We start from the raw sequence: 26291 nt of genomic DNA on the forward strand, positions 1-26291 counted from the left end.
AGTAGAATTTAATCCTGTTTATTTTTCATTCAGGATGGAAAGAAATTATTTCTCTCTGCTGGTTGATCAGGACATCACTATAGCAGACAAGAAACTGCTACAAATAGTAGATTGTAGCTAATACAGTCTTAACATTTGGACTGGGTACTTAGCAAAGGGTCTTGGAAACTCTTTTAACTCTTTTAGTTTAAAGGTCATTCTTAGAAATGAAATTTTAAATGTGGTGAAATTTTCACACCAGGTACTTGAAAAGATTCAGTTAAATTACTTGTTAGATACCTGTCATCCACATTCTTATGAAAAGAAGGTAAAATTGAGTTAAACCCCTCAAGATGACAATGAAATTTTCAATGTCTCTTGTTGCTTTTTTTGGTTTTTTTCCCCCTATCTCCCAGTCCAAGTCTCTCAGCTTTCCATCCACTGTTTCTTCAAATGAGTGGGCTAATAAGACATTGATTACGGTGAATACGATTGTAGAATTTTAAGCCTCTGGACTGACAAAGATCCTGTAAAAAGTTTGTATGGTCCAAGGAAGCTGGCTTGGATGTATCTGATAAAGTCAAGTGTGGCAGAGGTGAGTGGTGTGTCTGTCAAGTGCAGCAGTGGTGACCTAGCAAAGTGAAGTAGTGCCTCTATGGAGAAAACAAATTAGGGCATCACTTTTAAGGATTATAGAGCTGAAAAGTGGGAGGATAACTTTGGCATTTTTGCCTTTAGAATTTCTCTGTACAGGAGCGTTTCAGAGGTTTAAGAAGCTAGACTGTTTTCTCTTCAGCAAATCAGAAGGTGTGCAAGTCATGCTTCTGTTACTGTTTGCAGCTTGTAAGTAAAGAAACTGTAGCAGAAAGAAAAGGATTTGGATGCTCATAGTTAAGGGAGGTGTGATAATTGTAAAGCCTATCAGAAATAAAATCAGTATCATATTGAGGTCCAGTACTAAGTGTATGTGTTCATACATGCAACCTTTCCAAAGGATTTTAATGTTATGTGCAAGTAACCTTGGAGCTGCCAGTTTGCTTTATTTATGATGTTGCCTGCTAGTCCCTGAAGCAGATAAACTATGGATTTTTTTTTTTTGATCCTCCATTTGCTAGGCTTTTGTTATAGTGTGGTTACAGTCACAATGTCAGCACATAAAATGTTAAACATCACTGGTCTGAAAGAAGCTTCCATTGTCTTCTACTTCTGGTGCCTGGGGATTCTTTCTAGTCTTGCAGTGGTGGTTCTGTCAGTGTAATATGTCATGAAGCATTTCTCAGTAATGACAGACATTGAATATGAGTGACAGGAACTCTGACCGAGTGAAATGGGTTCAATTACCAGAGATGTAGGGTTACCTGAGATAAAACCAAATGGTCCAATTGTGCTTGGTTTTGACCCTGTGACTCCCAACTATCCAGCAGCAAAGACAAATGGCTGATTAACCATCCCCTAACCCTCCTTTTCTGTGATAAACTTGTTTGGATTTCCTTGTCTGAATAAAAATCTAAGTGTGGCATGTTTCTAAAAGGAAATATGATAGGAAAACAATGAGTGCTGGTGCTAGTCATTTTCTTCTCTTACCGACACAAAACAGAAAGCTGTCATTCTATCTTGGAATGTATCTAGGACATAGTGTCCAGAAATCAATACAAGATAAATGATTGCTCTCTTAACCTCACCTTTCTTCTGCTGCAGCGGTTACGTTGCTCCTGTTCACCTGTAGCCAACCTGACGCCAGAATAAATGAGAGAACCTGCCATGAAAAGTATCTTCTTGGGGTTTTTTTTTGTGTTGGAGGGGTTTTGTTGGCTGGGGGGGAGCAGGGGTTGCTAGTCAGTATTGAGTGCCGTTTTACACTTGTTCTAGTCCAGTGCCTTCAGCTCCCAGATAGAGTTATAGCAAGCTCCCTAATTAAACTGTCGCTGTCTGCCCTCACTTGACTGCCTTTACAAAGTCATTTAACTAACAGACATTCCTGACTATTAAAGCTAGGAGCAGTGTGTCTCCAGTGCTGGAGATAAAATGAATGAAATTTGTTAATCTCTACTGACACTTGATCCTGGATGTTGAACTAATGCTGTTGCACCTGAACTTTTTCTTTATTGTAATTACTTCTCATGTTATTATTTCATGTAATAAATTGGAAGAAAATTTCAACAGGTATTAAATTATTCAAGTTGATTTATGGATGCTGAGTGAATATGACATTCATCTTGTGCATTCTTCAAAAGCACATTTCAGTGGATGTTCAGAGCTGGCTTCAAGGATTGTGCTAACAGAATGCTGTAGTAAGAGGATGTATTTCCTTCATCTGAAAGGAATGCCATTTTTAAGTCTCTGCCTTTTAGTAATGAAGATAAAATTTTGTGATTTTACCTACTCTTAATTTAAACAAGTACTTTGATTGAAAATTTGATACATTTTCAAATAGCACATAAAAACATTGCATGCCATTGGTAAAATTAGAGGGGCTCAAATTACAGGGTAGAATTCAGTTCTATTTGAAGGAACAAACGTTTTAAAGAAAGATTTGTAGTTTATTTTTCATCTCCTCTATTTGTGCTGTGTTTAGATTTTAAGGCCAGAAGGGATATTTAGATCATCTAGTTTGACCTTCTGTATATTGTAAGGCATTACATTGCACTTGGCTTTCCCAGATCATTGAGACCAACAATCTGTCTTTAGGTTTAAATGTATCTTTCAGAATGATGTCCATTGGTTTGAGGACAATGGGAAATTGGAGTCTTTTCTAGAACTGAATTCAACTGTTAGTCAGCCTCACAATTTAAAAGTTCTCTTTTCTGTGGAATGCAATTTTTCAGTCTCTGCTCCTTACTGTAATTTTTTCTGCTGGACAGGAAAAAAAACATTAGTGTGCAGTACTTTCTGTCTGCAGAAGCAGGTATAAACAGCAGTCACTTCAACCTTCACTCTTGCTTCTGAACAATTTGACAGACTGAGATCCAGTCTGAAGGGTATTTACTTCATGTAGGTTACATGCAGAGCTGCTGCCTTGGGTTCAAGAAGCCACATATGTGATAGCTCAAGGTTCTGCACCACCTTCTGTTGCATACTTTTAGTCCTGTACTTCCAGTGTTGTGAAGTTTCTATGCAATGTTTAGTGCTTAACATCTAAAAGTGAACAGCAAGCCAGAATAATAAGAATCATCTTCTTCTTTACCTGTTCTTTAGGAACTCCCAGATACCTAGTTATATGATTCATTTTAAAAGCTTATACATAACAGGGGATGATTTATAATGCTTTTGATTCCTAGTGGACTTTTACAAGTTCATCACCATCTTCATTGCCAGGTTGTGCTCCTTATTCCCAGGTCTGAGAGAGGTATATTTTAAACCTTTCTGACTTTTCTGCATAGTACATTAATCAGGGTGTAAATACTAGATCTCGTTGTTCCTAGGACCTATATTTCAGCATATTTTTTTCTCACAGGGTTGAAAGGATGTTTCTTTAAAGCACCTAAACGCTGTCATCCACCCTAGAGATGCTTTCATTAACTTCTTTCTGCTAAAAGCTCAGATCACAAATAATGCTCTATGCCATAGAAGTGTGGAAAAAAAACAACCCTGATGTTTTGGTATTCAGATTTAAGAAGATTGTGTGTGTTCAATTATGTTACTCTGTTGTGTAATGAGCAGTGGGTGTGGAGTTAAAAGTATTTGGCACCATGTCTCAGGAAAAAAAAAGTCCAATGGTATATTCTAAAGATGTAAATATGAGCTAGCAATATCATCCTTTAATGCCTTATGTGTCGGTTACATTTTTGGGAGGATAGTTTGTGGTGTATTCACTATTTTGGGTTTTGTTTTGTTTTGTTTTTTTTACCTGTCGGTCTTCACTTTAATATTTGAAGCATCTCTTGTATTAAGTTCTGTGTTTTTAAGGTAGTGGGAATGTATTTCCTAAGTAAAAATATGTATTGAGCAGGTTTTTCTCTCAGTTTCCAGGGGTCTGTATTTAAAACCAAACCAACCAACCAGAGCAAAGTTATTTCCTAGACTATTTGCCACAAGATCTGTAAAAGAAAGCTCTGCTTAATGCAAGTGTCAGGAACACAAGGGATTTCCTATATTACTGTAAAGGCTACAGTGTATAGTCCCTTGTGTGGCCTCCTAAGGATGCTCGTCCTTGTGTGTGTCTCAGGAGAAAGGGTTCAAAGTGTCAAGTGAAAATTTTTGTAGATGTTTATTGTGCTGAAAAGCCAAAATTTTTTCCAGTCCTGTAAGTGGTCAAGTACCTCAGTATAAGATGACCTCTTGAGTTTCTTTCACTCCATCTTTCTTTAGAGAGGCTGCCAGAATCAGGTTCATGTGTTTGAAAACACACTTTCACAAAACTGTCAGAAAAAGATGGTCAACCAGGTACAAGTTTAAATGTGGAGATTATATTGAAGGAGTATTAAACTGATGGAGTAGATATCTTTTTATATATATGTCCTATTATGCTAGTTCATCAAACATATATTTGAGAAGGATGCAAATTTAAAAATGGAGTGTAACTATTAGGCAGACCTACCTACCTTTATCAATGGAATAGATACCTTGGTACTTGGAGTAACCTAAAATACATTTTTTACTATTGTAAGCTATACATCAATTAGAATTTACTGAATGTCAGTGCAACTGTCATATTTCTAAAATGTAATTATATATTTGCATATACTAAATTCTGTGAAAAATAGTCTCAAGTCCATCTTTTGGAAGCAAATTGACATAATTTTGATATTAATATTCACTGAATTAGTAGAAAATAATCTCAACATTTCCTTAGCACACTTGGTAAGAGTGAAGTTTCTTTTCACAGATGATAAAAAAGTCATGGGGTCCTAGTACAAGTATGTGCTTTATTAGCACTTCTGCAAGGTCAAAGTCATTTCATTAAGAGAATGAAACTTTTTCTGTTTTGTAAATATTTTCTGTTATAACCATGAGACTCTGGTAGGACGAGTGGGCGTTTTCCCTCACGGAGACTTTGATCTTTGTATCTCTGCAAGCTAAACCAGATCTCGGTGTAACTTTGTTCAGTGGGCATCCACAAGTACACGTAATTCTGTTAATTTTAAAATTCTTCTGCCTTAAATCTGCAGCTCTCGTATTTCATCTGTATAAATAAAGCTCCTCGTGCAAGCCGGCCAGGAAAACATATGATACCATTTGCGATTGCAGAATGCGGCATGCTGTTCTTCTGTAATTATAATGGCCTGAGCAGTGAGGGGTTGGTTAGCCTTCCTTAACAATCATTAATCTAGCGAGTCTTAGTTACAGTGGCCCATCTTGGAGAACAGCAGTCCTTGGCATGAGGCACCTTGGGCTGCGAGTTTGTTTTGAGCGAGGGATAGCCTTGTTTGTTACATGCTGCTGCTCGCCGGTCCCTCAGGAGTCTGGGAGGAGGCTTTTGCCTTGTCTTGATTGCTGCTTGCCCTCTCCCTCACTCTCTAGCTTGTCCCTTTATTTCTCCTTGTTGTGAAAGTTTCTTTCTGTGTGACTGGGAGTCTGTTTAGCAGACCATATTGCAAGTGAAGGTGCATCGTTTGTTGCCTGATTTTGGCAACGCTGGGCAGTCAGCTGGGATGTAATTAAGACTCTGAGAACAGGCTGTCTTCTCCACAGGAAGGGCATGTTAGATGTTGCTGGGATTTGGGGCTGTCAGTTTGGCCAAGGCTGGAAACTGAGAGCTAGGGACAGTGATCTTTTCTTTCATTTATAATCCCTTTATGTACAGTGTATGCACTTGGCAAAGTTTACATATAACCTAGTGGCTGGAGCTTGCAAGCCAGTGCGGCTAAATTAGCATATGTTACATGTATATTTTAGTAATATTTTAAAGCAAGTGCAAATTTCCAAAGTGAATTATGCATGTATGACAGAAATAGGGTTGTGTTGCATTGGGTGTCAAATCCCACAACTTTTTGTCAAGACCATGGATTTTACATTAAAAAGGCAGAGAGACTAAACGAGGTAAAACAGTTTTAATTTTTAACAGTTTGGTCCAGCCCAAGGAACTGCTCTCTGACAGTTATAACTGACATTTGAATAATTGGATTAATTCAGAGAGGGGCAAATCCTGTATTGATGGTTGTGCTTGTTCTATATATTTTTTAACTTAAGGAAGGAGCCAAATGGTTTAATTATTTAAAGGACACTTCTTGCAATATAAAACACTGCTGTTTTGCAACTTTGGTCTAAAATCAAGGAGGAAAAATATTTGCATTATTTCATTCTTTACATTTAAAGGCTTAAGAAAAAAAATATGAAACTTACTGTTTTGTGGTTTTTAAGCCAATGTAAAGAAAAGCGGGAGAAGAGGAAATTATCATTTGTAGCCCAAAGCACCAGAAATGGAGATGAGCCTGGTTTAGTCTACTAGATTCCAATCTTTTGTGGGGAAGTGTAAACCCTAAGTAATAATCACATTATGCTGCAATTGCAGAATATTCAATCAGTGCTGTTGCAAGAAGGACCTCTTCTAGTTTTCTTAAGCTAATATGAAATTCTTTTTTCATTCAGACTCTTCTTTTTCTTTCTTTTTTTAATGAGAAATTTAAAATTTACAGAAGTAAATGTTTTTACTGTACTGAAAACCAAGGGTAGGAAGGCTAACTCTTGTCAGGGACAGTTCAGAACACTGCTTTGGCTCTGGCTGTTTACCCAGCAGGACATAAATAGTATTAACACTCAAGGAGAAAATGTGAATTCACAGCTTACGATATTAACACCCTGTAAGTGAAGTATGAAACATGCCTATGAAATGTCACATGCATATATGGATGCATGTATGATTTTAGACAACCAGAAGTGCTTTTTTAAAGTGTTGTGAAGTCTGCTTTGGTTTTGTTAGTTTATGTTGCAAAACAAGCAAATGACACCTTTCCTAAGCATTCCCACCTACCATCACCTTAAATTGTGCAAACATAATTTTGTTTCTAAAAAGGCTGGTTTCAACAGATTTATATATAAATAACCAAGTAAAATTTGAAAGTGTGTGAATGAATTCTAAATTTTTATGATTAGATGGCAAGGAAACATTATATAAGTGAGTTTTTTTAATTGCCAACCTTTAGGAGTTTCTGTACAGTCCTGAAATGTTTTATCATTTGCTTTGCAAACGAGACAGTTCAGCTTTCCTGTATCCAGACTATCATTCCTTTGGGAATTCTCAAAGCCTTTTAAAATTATCGGGGTTTTGGTGTTGGTTTTGTTTTGGGTTGTTGTTTTTTGGTGGTTTTTTGGTTTTTTTTCTGGGGCAGTCTAAGAAAGTCCCAGGAGTGAAGTTGCCATCTGTCCTCTATATTAAAAGAATCTTCTATATTATATACCTGATGTTCTTGTCCCAGAGATAAATGTTGATAATTAAAAGAACAGCATTTGTCCTTTATTCTGAATTAAAAAATTTTCCTTATAAAGAGCTGCAAAACTTATGAACACTTTTAGGTTCTTTAAGCTCCTTTTTTTTCTAGTGTGTCCTTTTTTGTTGTTGTTGTTCCAGAGTTCTGTTAAGTACTGGCAAGTAAATTGAAGAGTTTATTAATCTAAGAATGTGCACGTATGATTTAAGGAACACCTCAGCAACTCTGAATACACTTGAGTTGTAGATAAATTATTCTTATAGATAAGATACATATGAACTCTGATTGTGGTAGAGAGGAGGGAAGGCAGCGGGTTGAGAATGAGAGAATTATATGAGCCAAGCAATTATTTAGATAATGTTTCCTCCGTAAAAATTGCAAGTTAGAGACTCCACCTCCCCCTTCAGGAAAGCAACCTACTTCATTGTATGAACTTCCTTCCCCAACACACATTTGCCCAGGAACAATTCTTCATCCTTACACTTCAGCTGTAGCTCATTAGTGTCCATAGTTGCTCCCAGTGGTCCCTCCGTTCACAGTATCACAGTGCATGCATGGCCTGAATACCAAGTACCTATATTCTGAATATCATACTTATGCAAGTCAAGATTAATGATTGTTAAGTAGTGTCCTTGTTTGTTGTTTTAATACTCTCTCCATTTGTGGTTTTAAGACAACAACGTGAAGAATGTGTCTATCAATAAGAAGGGATGTTTCCTATAATAATCTGTTGTGCTGCTCTCTATCCCCCATGGTAGGCAGCACCATGCCAGGTCAAACCAAAAACCTTTCAGTGCCACACAGACATGGACAATGGCACACAGCAAAAGGGGGAGGGGGGAAGATAATAAGGACAGTATCTAGTGATTCTCTCCATGAACATTGATCCAGCTCTAGCAATTTGTGTCTAACTTTAGACACAAATTGCAAAGGTGATAACTTTAATGGTCCTGCGTAGATACTTGTTCTTGGTGAATTTATGCAATCATTTTTAATTTATGTGGACTTTTAACAGCGTTGCTATTCTGTTCTGAGCAGGTGCACTACTCTTTCCACCCAAAAAAACCCAAAACAGACCACCAAACCCAAAAATTCCACAAGCCCCCAAATCCCACCAAACCAAAAGCTCAATCTGCTTTTGCTTGTTTATTTCTTTTTTAGAAAAGAGTGAAAAGTTATTTGACAGAATATGCAGAGTTGGAAGGGGCTCACAAGTGTCATTGAGTCCAACTCCTGGTCCTGCCACAGGACCATCCCTGAGAGTCACATCATGAGCCTGAGAGCACCATCCAGGCACTCCTTGAGCTCTGTGGGCTCAAAGGCCTACACAGCACCCAGTATTCCCAGGAGGTCTCCCTTCCAATACTAACTGGGCCTGACCCTGCTTAGCTTCCAAGGTCAGACGGGATTGGATGCTCTCAGGATGGTGTGGCTGTAGACACCCTTGAGCTGGACAATTCCCTATGTAAAGTTTGCGCTTTGGGTTGGAATGGGGTTTTTTTGTTCATTCATGATTTTATCAAATTCTCTTTTGCGATCACTTTTCTAGGTTTGACAGTCTTTATTAAATATTTTTCATACAGAGTCCTTTCCATATCACTCTTCTTTGTCTTTCTTAATTGTAGTGTCTATGCTTTGAGGCAGGGAACCAGAATTGTTCAGTTCTTCATGCTTTGGCACCTAATCATATTCAAACATCAGCATATTCCTGTAAATTAGTTCGTTTTTCTTCCTAACTGGAATGTCATTTTACTTCTAATTATTCATTCTCCTGGTTAAGACCAAGAACCTCAATACCTAGTTCTAGGGATGCGGATCCATGTAATTCCAGTGAGGGATCTGCATTTCCATGTCTTTGTGCCCTCTGGTGGTACAGCACAGTTATGGATCCAGGGAGTTGGGGCCTCAGTGGTAGGTACCCAGTCACTACCCAGGTGATGTTTAAGCCTTTATAAAAGCCTTGATGGGACATTCATAGGACAAAGAGCAAACATCTGTATGCTGAGCTACTTTAGGGTTACTTGTAAATCCATCTCCACCACCTGTTCTTCAATTCCTTAATGTCTGATTTAATCTTAGAAACTCTTTTAGGTACCCGGGTTTGGGATTGATTTTGAGTCTCCTACAGTGTGTTTGCAGTTTACATCCTGGCTCCCAGGATGCAAAATGGTCTTCCATTTTTCTTTGCCTGAATTTGGTCTCATCTGTACCTACCTTCTCCTTTTCTACTGCTGGGGAGAGGAGTCAAGTTTTGAAAGGGGAACCAGTAATATGTAAAATGGTTCATAGAAAGTCTTGGGTTGAAGAGGACTTCACAGTTGAGTCTTAATGTATATATGGATTTACCTGCAACAAAAAATTTTGAGGGTATTTCCCTCCTGAGATATGAAACCTGTTGGAGGGAAGTACAACAGTTGTGCATAGATAGACTCTTTTTACTCTATGTTTAAAAGCCACTGCAAAAAAAAAAAAAGTCTGTGAAAAATATATATGGCAGTTCAATTGTGGATGATGAGAAATAACAGAAAAACTGTCATTCCATAGAGAGCTCTGTCTGACAGGTAGGATATGAGTTTTAGAAGATACTGTTAACAACTGTGTAAAAACATGAGAATTCCAAAACAGGACACAACTATAGGATACAGTATAACAGCTGATATTGGCTTTGTTTCCATAGATTACTCAGCAGTTTGGGATGAGGTGAGTTTTTTACTGACAATATGCACAGAGGAGACATGTATTTTAGGTAGTTGTGAACGGCTTATTTCAAACTTTGTTCTTCAGCTTCTTAAGAGTTGTTCAACTTCTAATGTCAAGCTGTTAGTTAGTATATGTGAGGTACCTAATGATGAATGACCTTCCAAAGCATATAAAGAATTGTTATCTCTTCCTAAAATCACCCTTTGCAGATTTTTTTTGTACAATATATTATCTTTTATACAGTACTGTAATCTGTCTGGTTATTGAAAACTTAATTAAAAAACAAATCCTGTTCCCCAATAGCTTCTAATGCATCAGGTTTTGTTACCTTAACATTTTTCTTTCATTAATATTGATTAAATTGTAGAGGGTTTCATTGCTGTTAATAGGGGGCACATTTTAAATTTTAGATCATTAACATTTAAATAGATTTTAATTGTTACATTTAACAAATTTATGCAGGTAAAGATTCAATTTCTTCAATTAATTTACATTTACAGATTCAGAGATCTTTTGCTAGGGCTATTCTCATAAAACTTTAAGGGTCCCAGAAGGATCTCTCTATACTTATATTCTTTTCATTTTATCCCTGCTACTCTCTCCATATTATGTCTTTGAAAGTGGTAGGCTTATTTCCATATGCTGCTTAATAAAGCAACATTTCTTTTAGCCTTTTAGGTGGAGGTTGGTTTAAAAAAATTTATATATAAAGACTCAAGTGAAATTTATGAAATTTTACAAGTTTGAGAATTAATTGTCTTCTCTGTTATGCCACACGTGGGGAAAAATAAGTGTCTGCTTGTTTGATGTAACATGCAAATCAGTCAAAGAAACAATTCCTGGGTACTTTTCCATCCCCACGGATTTCAGAAGTCCAAATGAAAATAGGTAAAGTTAGTTTGGTACTTTATCTCATACAATAGAGGAAAATTCAGAAAGATTGTATTCTTACCCATTCCTTGACCTGGGTCTGGCATTTCTCTGGAAGCATATCATCTTGGGTGTAGCCACTTTGTATCTACATAGAATATAAGTATATAGGATAAGTTTCTATCAGTTCAGGAAAGTCACATGTTTTGCTTTATCAAACTAATAAGTTAATGTTGACTTGCATGATGTCAAGATAAACGCAGTATAGAGTAAGGACAGGAGAGAGATGGTGAACATCCTATGTCTTACAAACAAGAGGACAACTATCTCTTGCCATATTAAATTTCATAAAGAAGGGAGACAAATTTCTTCATTTCTTTGGTAGCAGCCTGATCAGCTTAGAATTGCATGTGTATGCTCTGAGATAAATTACTAGTGAAAATTACATGTAACACATATTATATTGCTATATGTTACTATGTGTCTTGAAGTAATTTTCTGAATTCCCTAACCCAACATGCAAAAACGGACTCAGGGATTGTAGAAGATGGATCAAAGTCATTTGAAGTTTTTATGTTGATAGGAAATTCAGAGATGTCAGGGACATCATGACAATTTGACAGTGGGGTCAAATCAATAGACAGCAAAGCATTTATTATGTTGGAAAGCAAAAGTTAATACATTCCATATGAAGGAACTGCTCATTTAAAGAGTGAGTGGACCAGGAGTGGGCTGTGGGAGAAGGACCTGCTGGAAGACATGGAAGAGAATATCAAATGAATAGCAAGTGAACCTTAAATGCTCAGACACAAACAGATTTTAAGGACTATGGGACCAGGAAGATTAAGGGCAATAAAGGAGAGTAGAAATAGTAATGCCTCTAAAAATTTTCAAGGCAAGTATTACACCGTTTAGTGGAAGTGATTTCTGTGGACACAAGGTGGCCCAACCTGAGGTGATCAGAAAGAAGTTGATAGAAACTTGGCACAAAGGTAGTAAACTGACAATCAGTTCATATAAGAGGAATAAAAATGGAGGTGGAAATTGAGATCTAATATACTTTTTCTTTTTTTTTTTTCCTCTCATGATAATAAAAATCAGTGTTTTGGAAGGACTTTTCCAATAAGAGGAGTGATTAAAAAAAAAAAAAAAAAGAAAGAGATGGGGGAAAAAAAGGACCTGAACATGATGGGGAAGTTCATATTGTAGTTAGCTGACATAAAATTCCATCAAAAGGACACACTACTGGAGTATCATGACCATTAAGGAACAAAAGCATATACCTATCTGAGGGTAACTTAACTTGTTCTTATCTTATGAAAGGTAGCTTGTGTCAGGAGGCAGAGTGTTTTTCCTGGTAGTGATTTATCCTGTCAGACAGTCTTGATTTTAATTGCATTGGAGGTATTACAGAAAAAAGTAGCAGTTCCACCATGCTGGCACTGACGGATTCCTGGTTACCAGATTTCTGTGCAGAACTGTTGGCTTCTGTTCTGGCAGCATTCAGAAATGCAATTAATGTTTGTGAGGAAGAGAAACTTGCTTGAAAGTGTGATAACTTGGAAACTGAAAAAGAATTAAAAATAATTCTTCAATGGGTCAGTTTCTTGACTTTCTGGTAATCAGAGTCTTCTACGTGGCCCTGTCCAGAAAAAGAAGTTGCAGAGCTATATATTCATAGAGGAAATAGAGCTAAGTCAGAAAGTGATATAAATGATCTCAAAGCATAAATACAACAATTCAAAACAAAGTATATTTCCTTCCCAGAGAGGAATATACCATTTTGCTGAAGAATTTGCATTTCCATATTTTTGATTCTACACCTGTCATTACCAAATGCAGAGATGATTTTATGTATTTAATTTTAATACAGAAGAAGACAATCTGATTTCCAAGAAGGAAAGCGTTTTGTGTTAGGGCATCTTGGGCTTCTGCTAATGTGAAAATAAAAATATTTGCTGCTGAGGGACTGAGATCTACACATAAAATATCTATGAGGGAAATAAATATTTTAAAATGCAAGCACTAAAGTGGTACTGGCACTTCAAAATAGGGTCAGAGGCTGATTCCTCCTTTAGAAGTGTCACTGTTCTAATGTGTATGACTGCATACACTGAACCTTTCATGATAAAGTAACTACTGTTGCTTTTTTTTTTCAATGGAAAAAACCACACAGAATTCTTTTTTCATTCAGAAGATAACAGGTTTCCTAGAAATAGTAATACAAGGCCTCAGTATTATGTGAAAAGGAAGTTTTTATAAAGCTGATTTATTCTGTCCAGACTCACAGAACAGAACACCAGAATAACATCTGCCTGGCAAGTTAATTCATGAGGTTTTTTTTAATGAAGATAATTTCTTTAAAATGAGCAAAGAAAAAGCTTTGCTTCTGCAAGATAAATGTATCCTTTTTTTTTTTTCCCAGTTGGCCTAGGTGTATACCAAAACATGTAAAAATGTACTTCAGCCTGTATGTACTCAGCCTCAGTGCACAAAAGGAGAGGATGTGCAACATCAGGAATTTGGGAGCCAGGAGTCTCTGCACTCAGCAGCCTGCTGTCATCAGGCCTCACTCCTCTTTGTTCTAGGTAGCATAAAGGATGTTGGAGGAGACAAAACCTTTGCTTCAAAAACTTCTTGCACCTAATGTTGGTGATGTTATTTGATCTATAAATAATAAATAGGACTTTTCAGTAGTCCTGTTTGCTTCTGATATACAACAGCGACAGGGAGTACTCAGATCTACTTCCTGGCTTTGCATATTCCCCCAAATTGGTAAAGTGCCTTAAAGCCCACATTTTGGTTTCAGTTTTTGGTTTTAAGGTCAAATTTTTGTACAGAATAAAATGTTTATTATGTATTAAGTAATTTTCTGTAAATATTAAATCTCTGGTTGTCATGTCTGGATGCATAAAAGCTAGCAAGGAGTAAACTATTAATAAAATAGAATGAAGGAAAATGGGAATTTCACATGGGTCCTCGACTCATACTGACTACCTTTAATTAAATGCTGAGCAATCTGAACTTTTGTTGACCTGGTTGGGAACTGAAGTTGTTTCAAATGTGTCTCCTATCATTTTAACAACCCTCAAGTTTCTCTTGGAAATTACATATGGTTTTGTGTAAGGGGGAAGGTTAAATAGCTTGTGCTTTTACTTACCTTGTCCTGCATTCAAGCTGCTGTTAGATGAAACACATGGTCAGCTGTGTTATTCCTTAGACTTTGCTATAGTTCAAGACCAAAATTCCAAGACAAATAGCAAGAGGACAAGAGGTGTGGCTTAGCAGGGAGTGGCCACCTCAGGTCAATCTGTTAGTCTTCTGCTGCTTCCAGTGTCAGCCAAGCAATCTCATAGACAAAAGCAATTCCTGGGTGACATTTGTATGTTTGTAGATATTCTTTTCAAGCAAATCCTAGCTTTAGCTAACATATGCATATGCAAAATAAACTGTGTGGGTTGTGAAAACTAATGCTTAAATTTCCTACTAAAATGTTTCAAGGGGATTTGTTAAGGTCTGCTGGATTAGGGGAAAACAGAATCATGAATTTAGGTGGTTTATAACTAGTTATCAAGGAAGCAACTGAATAAAATTAAGGTCTCAGGAAAAGTGAAAATAATGTGAATTTGAACTGAAGAGCTGCTACCTCTGTCGCTTTGTTGTGCAGAAGAGTCCTGTCTGTGAGTGTCAGTCTTTACTTTTTTTTTTTTTTTTTACAAAGCATCAAGCACACATTGTTTTCTTTTCTCAGTGTATTTCTAAACAGGGCTGGAACACCTCCCCTGTGAAGACAGGCTGAGAGAGTGGGAGATGTTCAGCCTGGAGAAGAGAAGGCTTCAGGGAGACCCTAGAGCACCTTACAGTACCTACAGGGGCTCCAAGAGAGCTGGAGAGGAACTTTTGGCAATGGCACAGAGGGATAGGGTAAGGGATAGTCATTTTAAGCTGAAGGAGAGTAGACTTAAATTAGGTATTAGGAAGAAATTCTTCCCTGTGAGGGTGGAGAGGCACTGGAACATGTTGCCCAGAGAAGTTGTGGATGCTCCCTCCTTGGAAGTGTTCATGGACAGGTTGTTTTGGGGCTTTTAAGTGGAAGGTGCCCCTGCCCTTCACTGGTGATCTTTGAAGTCCCTTCCAACCCAAACCATTCTATGATTTTATGAATATTCTCAATTGTTTATTTCATATAAAAATAATTTGTTAGAAAGAAAAGACGTGCCTTTGCATGTTCCTACAAAGCTCTGCTTGTCAGCTTGTTGAGTCTTCATTGGTCATTTGCAAGCTAACAAGTACATAGAAGTGTAATGGGATACAAAGAACAGTCTCTAGCAAAGTGTAGATGTGCACACAAAACCTACAGAAGAGCTGCTTCATGGCAGCAGATATAGATTTCACAGTCTTATTATCCACCTGCACAAGTCTGTACAATTGGCTTGGATAGACAGGCATGCAGATGGCAAACTCTGTAAAAGTGTGAACAAATAAGGTAATTAAAAGATAGGTTTTATTGCAGAGAAAAATGTATGATTGCTTTTCCCCTCAAGTGATACTCTAATAGAAGTCACAGCTGTAATGGAAATATATTAACATATAATGGAAATATATTAACATGTAATGGAAATATATTAATACAAAACGTTACCACTATCTTAAGTTCCTGAGAGTGACAGTAGGAATGAGGAATCCTGCATTTGTACTTCCTTTTCCAGACTATCTCACAGATGCTTAAATGTGCCTTTTGTGTTTGTGTCCAGGATTTGAAATTTTAGCCCTTTCTCGTAAATAAGTTTGAATGAAAATTAGATTTATTTTCCCATCTTTAAATAGTCAGGAGAGTTGATTTTAGTCTTTCCATTGTACTCACAATATTATTATTAGTCCACCAGGTTTATCTCTAGTGAACTAGAAAGTAAAATAGAAGTAAATGTGGTATCTCTTCTGAAGATTGCTGTTCTTTGCTAAAAATAAAAAAGCACACTCAGATTGCACTGTCAGGACATGATTTCTGAATCCAGCCAGTTCAGACAGGTCTGACTAAAACTATGATCAGGTTGAATGTATTGCACTGGTATTCTAATTTCCAATTTGAGATTTTGCTACATAATCTCTAGTAGAGTATGTCTAATCTCTATGAGATCCAAAGTCTTTGTATAAACTCCCTGAATTTTCCTCCATGTGTCTCTACTAAACTGAGATGTGTCTTCTGGCTGAGTTGTAGAGACATTAAATTACTGAGTAAATCACTACAGTGCTGTTATGTCACTGTATCTTTTTCAAAGACCAGCTCAAATTTTGTGTGCTGTAGCTTTGATCCCTTTCGTTTAATTCTAAGAACACTTGTTATTATAGTAACTGTTGTTTGTATGTTATTTTAGCTTTTTACTTAAGTAGCTATTTAGCAATTTAAATGAAAATGTAATTGGGTTACATCTGTTTTACATGCATGTAATACCACGCAGATGTAAACCTATATTAAAACCATATTTTCTTTTTGGCAAAAAGACATAAAAATAGAATTGTAGCAATCATGCAATACATCTCTTTTTTTTTTTTTTTTTTTTTAGTAGGGTACACAAGATGTATTCCAGTGTTTATGTTGTGATGGTAACAGCCCTTTCTATTTTTATGAGAGCTAACTGGCATAGCCTTTTATTTTAGTTGTACAAGGACAAGTACACTGTTACACTGCTGTAAATCCCATGGAACTCCACTGAAGTTAGTTAAAATTCCTCACCAAACTCATCAGTTTCAATAACTGACTCTTTGCAGAGCCAAATTCCACTCTGAGGATCTCCTCTGAAATAAGGAATGTTTATGGGGTTACACTGTTATGAATGACAGTGATATTTGGCTTTCAATAGCTTTATTTTAAAGAAAGATGAACTTCTTGCTGGCTGATCTTACAAGGTGCTGAGTGCCCTCAGCTATTGTTGACTTTGTTAAGGTTTTTTTCTATGCTCTGGAAAGAGAGATAAGAGATATGGATTCAATTCCAGCTTTCCCTCAGCTTTTACCCTTTGTATAGGTACTGAGGGAATGTACTTGATGTCTCTGTACTATTGTAATCATAACACAGAGTTCCTCCTGCTTTATTTGTCCTCTTCATGGCTGACTACTACTCTTTGTTTATGTGGTGTCTAGCACACTGCCAGGATTGTGAGTAGTGTCCATTGATACAGGTGTAAGTCCCACTTAACAGTGAAATAGAGAAATATTTAGGGCACCTGGCAGTTCCCTAAAGATGACTGGGATCTTTGAAGACTTTGGAATTTCTTCAGAATAGCTAATTTCTCTATCAGCAGGCTCAAAATATGAAGTATTATGTTAGTTTTGTAGTCTAGCACACAGATTTTTGATAATGTAATGCCTTGAAACCTGTGTTTATAAAGTAAGACTTCTTACTCCTTTAGTTTCACTTATATAATCATAAGTCCAAAATAAACCATGTATATTTTACTTGGAGTGAAGATATGTTTAGTAGACTTCCATTGTTTCAATCTGTTTCTGTTCAATAACTGCATTTTTAGAGAATAATTGTGAAGGACATATAAGAAAACTGTTGCATGTTTTTCTTCATACTTTTTACCTATGAACATTTAAGGCTTTGATTTTACAACTGTAGCATATGAAACTGTATGGAGACAGAATCAGGATATAAACTTAAATTTATTCCAGTTCCTCGTTATTAAACACTTTTAATCTAAATCTTGTTGCTCTGAAATGTGAATTTGGCCCAAATAAGGACTTCAGTATTGTCTCTGAAGTGTATTTAAATGGGTAATTTTCAAATTACCAATGTAAAGATGATAGGAAGCCATGGAGAGTCAGTATTATGGTATTGTTTCTGAGCTGTGCCTGATAGCTCTGCTGCAGTTTGTTTGCTACAAGGTTTGTATTTCAGGAGTGTGTAATGCAATTATTCTGAGCAGTCTGTAATGAACCACTCAAAATTATTTTCTCCAAACCCACAGTTTGTTTTCCCTTATTTGTTTAAATTAAGACTGGGACTTTGTGAAAAGTCCACGATACAAGTCTTGGTTAAAAATTATTAGTCTTGTCAATATTTACAAGACTATTTAATTTACAAATCAGTATTTTGGTACACATATAGAGTATTTTAAACATTTACTTTTAAAGTCCTTTTCCCACATGTACTGTGTAGCTCCAAGTTTTGTCATTTCAGGAAACTTCTCTTTTGCTTTTATGTTAATTGGGCTGGTACGATACTCCAAATTTGCTTCATGACTTTGCCAGAAATCTTTACTTCCTTCACACGGAATTCAGTTAGTTGGTTACTGTTATCCAAGATTATACATATGGTCTGTACATAGGATGATCTTATTAACAACATGAAGACAAGAAACAATGGGATTTTCTAAATATTATCGGGTGAAGACTGACAGCTGGGATGCCCAACATATTTCCCCTTCCTCTTCATTTCTGCATGGAAATAGTTTTTCCCTTTCAGTGCCATTCTCCTTACCTGTGGGCTGGACTGTGAATCACTTGCCCTCAAGGTGAGATAATGATTTATAGATATATAGATGTATAAATATACATGTGTGTATGTACCCATGTATAAATATCTACCTAGGGAGATGTGTGTATATATACATACTTAGAACCTCTTGAGTTTTAAGAATTTTTGTGTGCCCTCAATACTGTAAGAACTGTCTTAGTTTCCAGACTGCTGGTGCCAAGGACCCCTCAGCTGCTGCTGGGGATGACAGCTTTGCATCTCTTGTGGTATTTGCACATTGGGTGTGCTTTGCAGAGAATGGTTTGGTGTTGACTTTCATGAGGACTGACTGTGTGATTTATGGTGACTTTCGGTAGGAACGTAGTATGTACAGTGGATTCTTCCTATTTCTGTCTCCGTTTATTCCATGTAAAATGTAACTAACTGCCTGTGCTTGGCAAGGAAAGCCATCTCAGAGATGTAGTGGGGAGGCTTAGAACTCCCAAGTACTTTGTCTTGAATCCACAACCTTGCTACTCAAGTGTTCCTTCTTTTGGCAGAGGCACAACATGCTGTTCATTGTCCCTAACCTTCCCTTTTTTTGCCAATGTGATGTGATGCTTGTGGTAAATAAAAATCATTGTAGTTGAGATATGAGTTAACTTTGATTTTTGACACCTCTAATTGACTAAGATCTCTGATTATTAGTATTTTAATACTTAAAAATAGTCTTATGAATTAAAGGTACTGAATATATTTTAAGTTCAGTCTATTAAGTGAAGGGGGAGAACAGAGTTACATGATTAATAACAATTATTAAAGCACTTGATGTAGCATGTAACTTCTTTCCCTTTATGTTATGACAGCTTTCTTTGCTGAAGAGGTAAATGAGTGTCTGTTATGACTGCTGGGGTGAGAAAAGAGCACTGAAAGCTGGACTCAGTATCAGATCATGTTTCACTAACAGAACAAGATTGATTTATTGTGTTATATTAGGGTTAGATGGACCTAGTACTGCTTCACCACATGCTATTTCATTCCCTTGTCTACTAAGTATGCAAGTACAAACAACTTTAACACAATTCTTTACCTAGAAACAAGCCTGAGGCTTCATCCAAATACTTTTAACATATGAAAATTGAGCTGCTTTGAACTTGTATGTTTTTGATAACTGCTTGGTATGCTTCCTGGAGGATCACCTGTAGGCTTTTCTTTCCAAATCCTAATCCCTTTGATTAAGTGCCAGGACAGATAGCTCTCATTGAATAACTCCAGTCTCATAATTCTTCCTTCATTCAGAGTTGAAAGGGAGCTGCTCAAGCTTCAATAGGTAAATCCTCAGATTTAGTTGAAGTAATTCAGACACTTAGAAACTGAAATTGTTTTGTTCTGAAACAGGGTTCAGATGGGCTACTGAACATTTACATACCACTTGCTGCCAGAAGCTGCAGGATGAAAAAAAAAAACAAAACAAATTTTTTTACCAAGAAGGATTGAGAGTAGGAAAACTTTGAGAACGAGACATTAAAGACAACCTGGCATGGAAATTTAAACCCAGAAATAGGAACAGAGTTACTCTGCTTGACTGCTCTTGTGGGTTTTTTTCTGCAAGATCAGACTGTGGTGCTGAGCTAAACATTCCATTCCTTCCTTGGCCCTTCTTGTTAGTAACTACCAAAATAGGGAGTAAGCAGGGGAAAAAAAAAATTCTTAGTCTTTTTATCTTTACAAGTATGCCTGCTGGGAACAAACCTGAGCCAGTTCAAGATTCTTCTATTTAAAAGTGTTTGTGGCAGATGAGTATGACGGGGAATTAGAAATAAACCTGTTAGCTGCTGATATCTGGGGGACATAGAGCTATCTATTGCACATACGTTTTTTTGCACACGTCATTTCGCGTATGTGCATAATGAAGCAGTTTTCTCTGTGGAGGACTTAACTGTGCACCTAGCAAATAAGAATGTTTTGCACACAAATAATTAGCTTTTGTACTAGAGTTGATTAACTCTAGAAATGGAGCAGAACAATTAGAGAAATTACACTCAGTTCATGTGATAGAGATTTTTACAGCTCCTTCAGCCTGAAAATTTGTTATATTTAGCAGAATGCAGCCTACCAAAATAGTACATAAACCTGAGTATTGTGGCACTGAACTAAAGAACTAGCCCATTCTGTGAGCAAGAGATGGGGCTTCCATGGCTATAACCAGTTACTAGTTAAACTTGAACAAAAACCATCGGGTGACTCTGCACCTTGCCAGCATTAGACTTTCAGTCAAATCCTTTTGCCTCTTTGCTACCAGGTTGTTCCAAAATATTCATGTGCAATCATTTACTCTTGTAGGAAAAAAAATAAGTTCTTACACTGTCTCTCTTATTTGTTGTTGCCATGAAAGGCAATGGTGTTATTTCTGCAGCTCTTTGGCAAGTAAACCACGTGAGCCATTTTAAGACGTGGCTTTACCATGAAAATAAACCACCACTGGAATCAAGTACAGACCTCAAAAACTACAAGAGTAGATTGAAAATTAGGAAATATATAAAGAAGCCAGACCCCACAAGGCTGGGGTAGTTCTGACTTTCCAATGTGACAGTAAAGTTCAACTTGATTTTTTTTCTTTTAAGAAGACTTTTTTCCAAATCATAACCCCCATATGAAGAGATTTGTAGTTGAGTTGCAGCTCAGAAAATCAATATGGTTAAGTTTGGAAATAGAATGGAATGGTATCCAGCTGCAACTAATAAGCAAAAGCTGGTAGGCCGGATGACATAAATGAGCTAGAATTTTTAAGGACACAAGTGCTAATTTCTTTGATCTAGAAAATAATTATATATGGTAAAGGATTAGGATTTCAGCCTTTTCTGGGTGATCTTGCTCCAAACAGCATAGCAACACCTATCGTCTCGAATCAGTGCTAACTCAGTATTACATCCAGACGAGGTCATCTCAGTCTAGTATCATGAGGTTTTATAAGTTCTTAGGTCTAACTTATTATTTTATTCTTTAACTTATTTGGTAAATGAATCCAGTACGTATTCAAATTGTTATTAGGGTAATGACAACTTGAGGGTTTTGGTTAATAAGATAAAAATAAAGTAGTTTGGTTAAATAAACTTTGAAGCAGAAAGCCTAAAGGCCTCTTGTTATTACCTCATTAACAAGAAATGCCATTAAGTTATTATTATTATCCTGTAATGGTTCTCCTTCTTATCGCTCTTGCATTCTGATCAGTAGGGATATTTAATGAAATAGCAATAAATTTGAAGAAATTACATGTACCCAAGCAAGACTATAAACTAAAAATGAAAACAGAAAGATTTAACATTTGAACGTAGACTTCTGAAATGGAGAAAGATTCTGCATGTTCTTATGACAAAGCTTTGGAATGAAAGCAAAAATTTATGACACATTTTATTAGACCTGTAAATCTGAAAGCTTAGCTGTAGTTTTTAATTTTTATTTTGCCTCTATGACTATTTTTATACCCTCTTTATAGTTGACTGGTCCAAGGTTTAAAATAAGTTCTGCTAGAGTATATGCCCCATTAGTCTTCTATAATAAAATGTGAACATGGCTAAAATAAAACATTATGCCTTAAGAGCAATTAAGAATGGTCTTTTGTAGATAACTGTAACATGAAATACAATCACTGTTTTTATTAATGGATTTGGGAAAAGCAGCTCAATGATTTATAGCAGAAGAGAGAATTATTTAACATTTTTATTTCTTTTATTTTATGTCTCACTCCTCAGAAAACCTTTTAAGACTCCTGAAATAAGCAAAATCTGTGTTTCAAATGTTTATCATGTTAATGTGAACCTTGGTCCGTTTTATTTAGGTAGTGCTATGATGTCAACTAAGAAGGTGTCCTTTTTTCTGCTGTTACTCCAGTCCAAAAAGTGTTGTTTTTGAAAGAAAATCTTGTTCCATGTTTTATAAGAGTGATAAAATGTAAAAGCTGGGCATTGTACTTTATAAAGGCAGGATTTGTAGGCCACAGACATAATCTACTGGGCATTGTTTGAACACAAGGCATTTCAAAAATACATAGTTTCTTAAAAGGTATAAACACAGTTGAGAGATGTTTCTCTAATTGTATAATAATTGTTTCTTTGTGATTATTCTGTTAAGCTTCTGATAACTTAGTCTTCAGGATCAGTGTGGCTGGAAGTAGAATCAGTGCTCTTAAACTTGGAGGTGGTGTTGTTCTTCTATTTGAAATATTTAGAAAGACCCGTCCCCTATTTGGATTTTCATTATGTTCAATTTGCTGCTTGCAAGCAAAACGTGTAAATTTTCTGTCATTGTGAATGAGGGGAGAAGGACAGAGAAGTGAAAGGAAGGTCTGAAATGACTGATATCTTTTCTCAACTCCTTCAGATCGTAAATGCTGTCAGTGTTAGGTGGGGTGTGTGCTCCTTTGGAGGCCTTGGTTTTCAAAAGCCCTGAAACTGCCTTCTAGGTTCCTGCTGACAAACCAGGTAGCTGCAGGCGTGCCATACATTGCCCTTTATTTCTCAGTCTGTCTGTGGGGGCTTGCAAAGTCTTGAGCCAGCGCAATCTTGGTTACACAAAATTAGGACCATGTTTTCTAGACTTTGTACTAGTATATTTGTATCTCAAATAAGAAATTTGTTATTATGTACTAGTAAGTGTGAGGTAGTATTTGAATAAAGGTAGCTCCTTTTGTCTTTGAAACCTCTTTTTTCCACAGCAGAGCTGTGTGTAGCTTGAAAAGCCATTAGCATAGAAACAGAAGGGCCACAGCAATATTCCACACTAGGTGACTGCTGGCATTTAGCACAAGCAGGATCAAAGCAGAATGTGTGCCTTGTAAATGATGGAGTTTGCAGTCCTCTAGGCTGGGTGAGTTGGCAAGTCTGAATTCTAACTGATGAAACTGAACTAAATTTCTTTTCTGATATCAACATTTGGAAAAGGAATCAAAATTACATTAGCTAAACTCGTCTTAAACTAAAGATATACAGTGCTTATGTACATATATGTGTGTGCATATATATGTGTAATTTATAAATATATATTTTTGGTGTACAAAAGGCTCTTTATGCTTCTGAAGGATAATATGAATACAGTCACTGAGCTTATTGTGCTCTTTGTTTCACCTGCCTTTAGAAAGAGCTAGTTCTAAATGAAGTTTCTTCTATAGAAAATTCTGCTTCCACAGCTGGGAATATATACAGTAAAAATCAGTAGCCTTATGCTTCTGCACTTACCGTAAAGTGTAGTTGCAAATGAAGCAATTTATTTGATTTGTAAGCACATTCACAAATGTTTTGACAACCTTCTAGTTTACACCACAAATTGTGCAGTAGCGCTGACTTCTGGGGTTAAATCTCCTGGCTCAAAACCAAGGGGTGGTCTTAACTGTCTTTAAATGCTCAGCCCAAAGTATTATTTGGTAGGGACAAATAGTAGCTGACATACACTGTGCTGGTAATATCCTCTGTCTGCTGTAACAAGATCCTTCCCTAGCCAGTGCAGTGCCCTATTTTTGGAATGTGTTGGCTGGCAGTACAAAGTGGGCAGTTAGTCACCTTGAGTTCCACACGCTTGACTTTCAGTCCCCAGGGACTCCGCTCCACGCTCAGTGCGAGCTGCTGTTGGCACAGGCCTTGAGTCAGTCAAAATTCTGTTCATTCTTCAAGATAAGATCTGAAATAAATGTGCCTTTTGAAAACTTGTATGGTTGCCATAGCCATAGGAATGCAGCCTTCATTTAAAATCAGCAGCACATCGTAGTCACTGTTGGTGTCTTTCAGAAAATGTTACGTGGAGTTATCCAGAGATTCAGTCTAGAGAGTGAGAAGGGCATGTATTACCTTAGCTTAGCCTACTTCAGAAAGGTAGCAAAGAAATGTTAGACTAAATCAAGAAGATTCAAAGAATCTGGCGTGTACATTCTCTTTACAAGTGATAGGATTTGTGCTCTGAACTCATCTAGTAGAGCTCTGAACTGTGCCACGGAAAGTCGAACAGAGCTAAAGGGTAAAGGAGCCTGAGGAAAAAAGACTATTGAGACTCAGCAATCTACCTGTGCAAGTCCATTTCTTCCAAATCCACCTCCAAAAGAGACAAATGAAAATCGGAATGACTAAAAGGTATTTTGTAAACTCCAGAAATGTCCTTCTGCTCTGGAATAGCTGTGTAGGATCACAGGGGTTCTCCTATTGTGCTGCAGGATCTGAAGTATTTGGCAATGAAGAACTCGGTTCTGTCTGTAGCAAATCTGAATATAACGGCATTAATGTAGATGATAGAGAGAGAATGACCCCACCAAATTCACATGGGGATGTAAAATTTAAAGAAAAATATTTATTTTGGCATCATACTGCAGGAGCATGAAAGTACTATGTTACTGGCTTACAAGGGTGGCACGTTAGATGTTTTTCTTTTCTCTGTATGGCTCCGAAAATAATCATTGAAATGAATGATAATTGTCATTTGCTATAGCACTTTATCAGCATTAAAGTAATACTTTTAGTCAACTTGGACTTCTAGTACCAACATGGCCAGTTTCCAAGGGTTTGTTCATGATTTACTCTGTGCTGTGAAAGTGCACTTTCTCTTATTGAAACTGTCAGCACGGCTGGGAGATCTGCATGATAATTTAATTATCGCTGTTTTTTTCACATTAAAGCAATTAAAATCAACTTGCAGAACAAGTCAAACAGTTAACTATGCTCATACAGGCTAAAAAGAATTCTCAAAGACAAATAGTTTCTATTTGGTGACAGGAGTGGCTGTGGATGAAGGGAGTGATTACTGTATGATTACTGCTCATCACAAATGACTACTTTTTTATTTTTCTGTTTTTTCCTCTTTACTAATACAGTTATTAAATAGTTTATATAAATGCAATAAATAGTCCTTTTTTAACATTTAGAATTTTAAAACATTTCAGACATTCTTGGAGGATAGCATGCAGTGGAAATACAGTGGATTGTGTTAAACAAAATGGGTACTTTGGTGTCTTAGTAGTACTATTGACTTGAGAGTGAATAATAATGAGATTTAAGATGTACAAATCCATGCAGGACCTTTGCTTGAGAACTTGTGTTGATGCACTTCTCCTTGTTTCTTCACTCTCCCTATGTGCTACTCAGCCTTTTATCTTCAAAACAAGCAATATAATTCAGGCAGTAGCCCTGTATTTTAGTTTTCATTGGAACTTGACATTCTTACTGATATTTTACATCATTTGAGTTTCCTAACATGAAGAAATTCAGGGCCACCTGGATGTTTGTGAGAACATGATTATTAGCTACAGCAGGGTTGGGATTTCATTCAGGAATTTTGTAGAGATTTTGCTTGTATTGAATGCAGAACTTCAAATACTGTCCAGAGTCATAGAGAGTGTGTATATGACATCTCAGAGCATGTGACTAAAAATCTTTTGGGAAATAACATGCATGCTAGAGATTAATTATGGAGAAATGGGTGTTGGTACTGTTCAAGTTTAGAATTCAAATTCTAGATACTTGATTTCATTGTTTTCATGTGTATCTTTATCCATCTCCAGATAATAATTGAGTTTATGGCACAATTCATAAGGTGGCTGTTCACAAACTAGTCAACAAAACCTGTCATCACTACCTCGAGTTCTTGGCCTTTCTGTTGGCATTTAAATTCTTCCTATATATTCTGATGTGTAAGTATTTATTATAGTATCCCAGAATTATCTTTTCAAGATAACAAAAGAAAATAGAGGATCATAGGCAGAAATGATGTTACTGTTTAGAATCAGTAAATATATTTGTACGTTCATTGAGTTTAGTTACATTTTAAATTCTGTACTATGAGATATTCTGTACTGAAAAAACATTTTTTTGTACTCCTTGTGAACAGGTAATAGGTAAGTAAAGCTTAGATTGATATTGATTTATAGGGCTGATCAT

The 26291-nt window shown here is 36.6% G+C and overlaps 1 protein-coding gene and 1 pseudogene across 4 annotated transcripts in view; one reads left to right on the forward strand and one right to left on the reverse strand.

Moving 5' to 3' along the window:
* FTO (FTO alpha-ketoglutarate dependent dioxygenase) overlaps positions 1 to 26291 on the forward strand; it is a 236438-nt gene that overhangs the window by 121014 nt on the left and 89133 nt on the right. The window lies entirely within an intron of this gene.
* Positions 8667 to 8786, reverse strand: LOC135422287 (5S ribosomal RNA; annotated as a pseudogene).

Source organism: Pseudopipra pipra, chromosome 14, assembly GCF_036250125.1.
Source record: "Pseudopipra pipra isolate bDixPip1 chromosome 14, bDixPip1.hap1, whole genome shotgun sequence".
Lineage (NCBI taxonomy): Eukaryota > Metazoa > Chordata > Aves > Passeriformes > Pipridae > Pseudopipra > Pseudopipra pipra.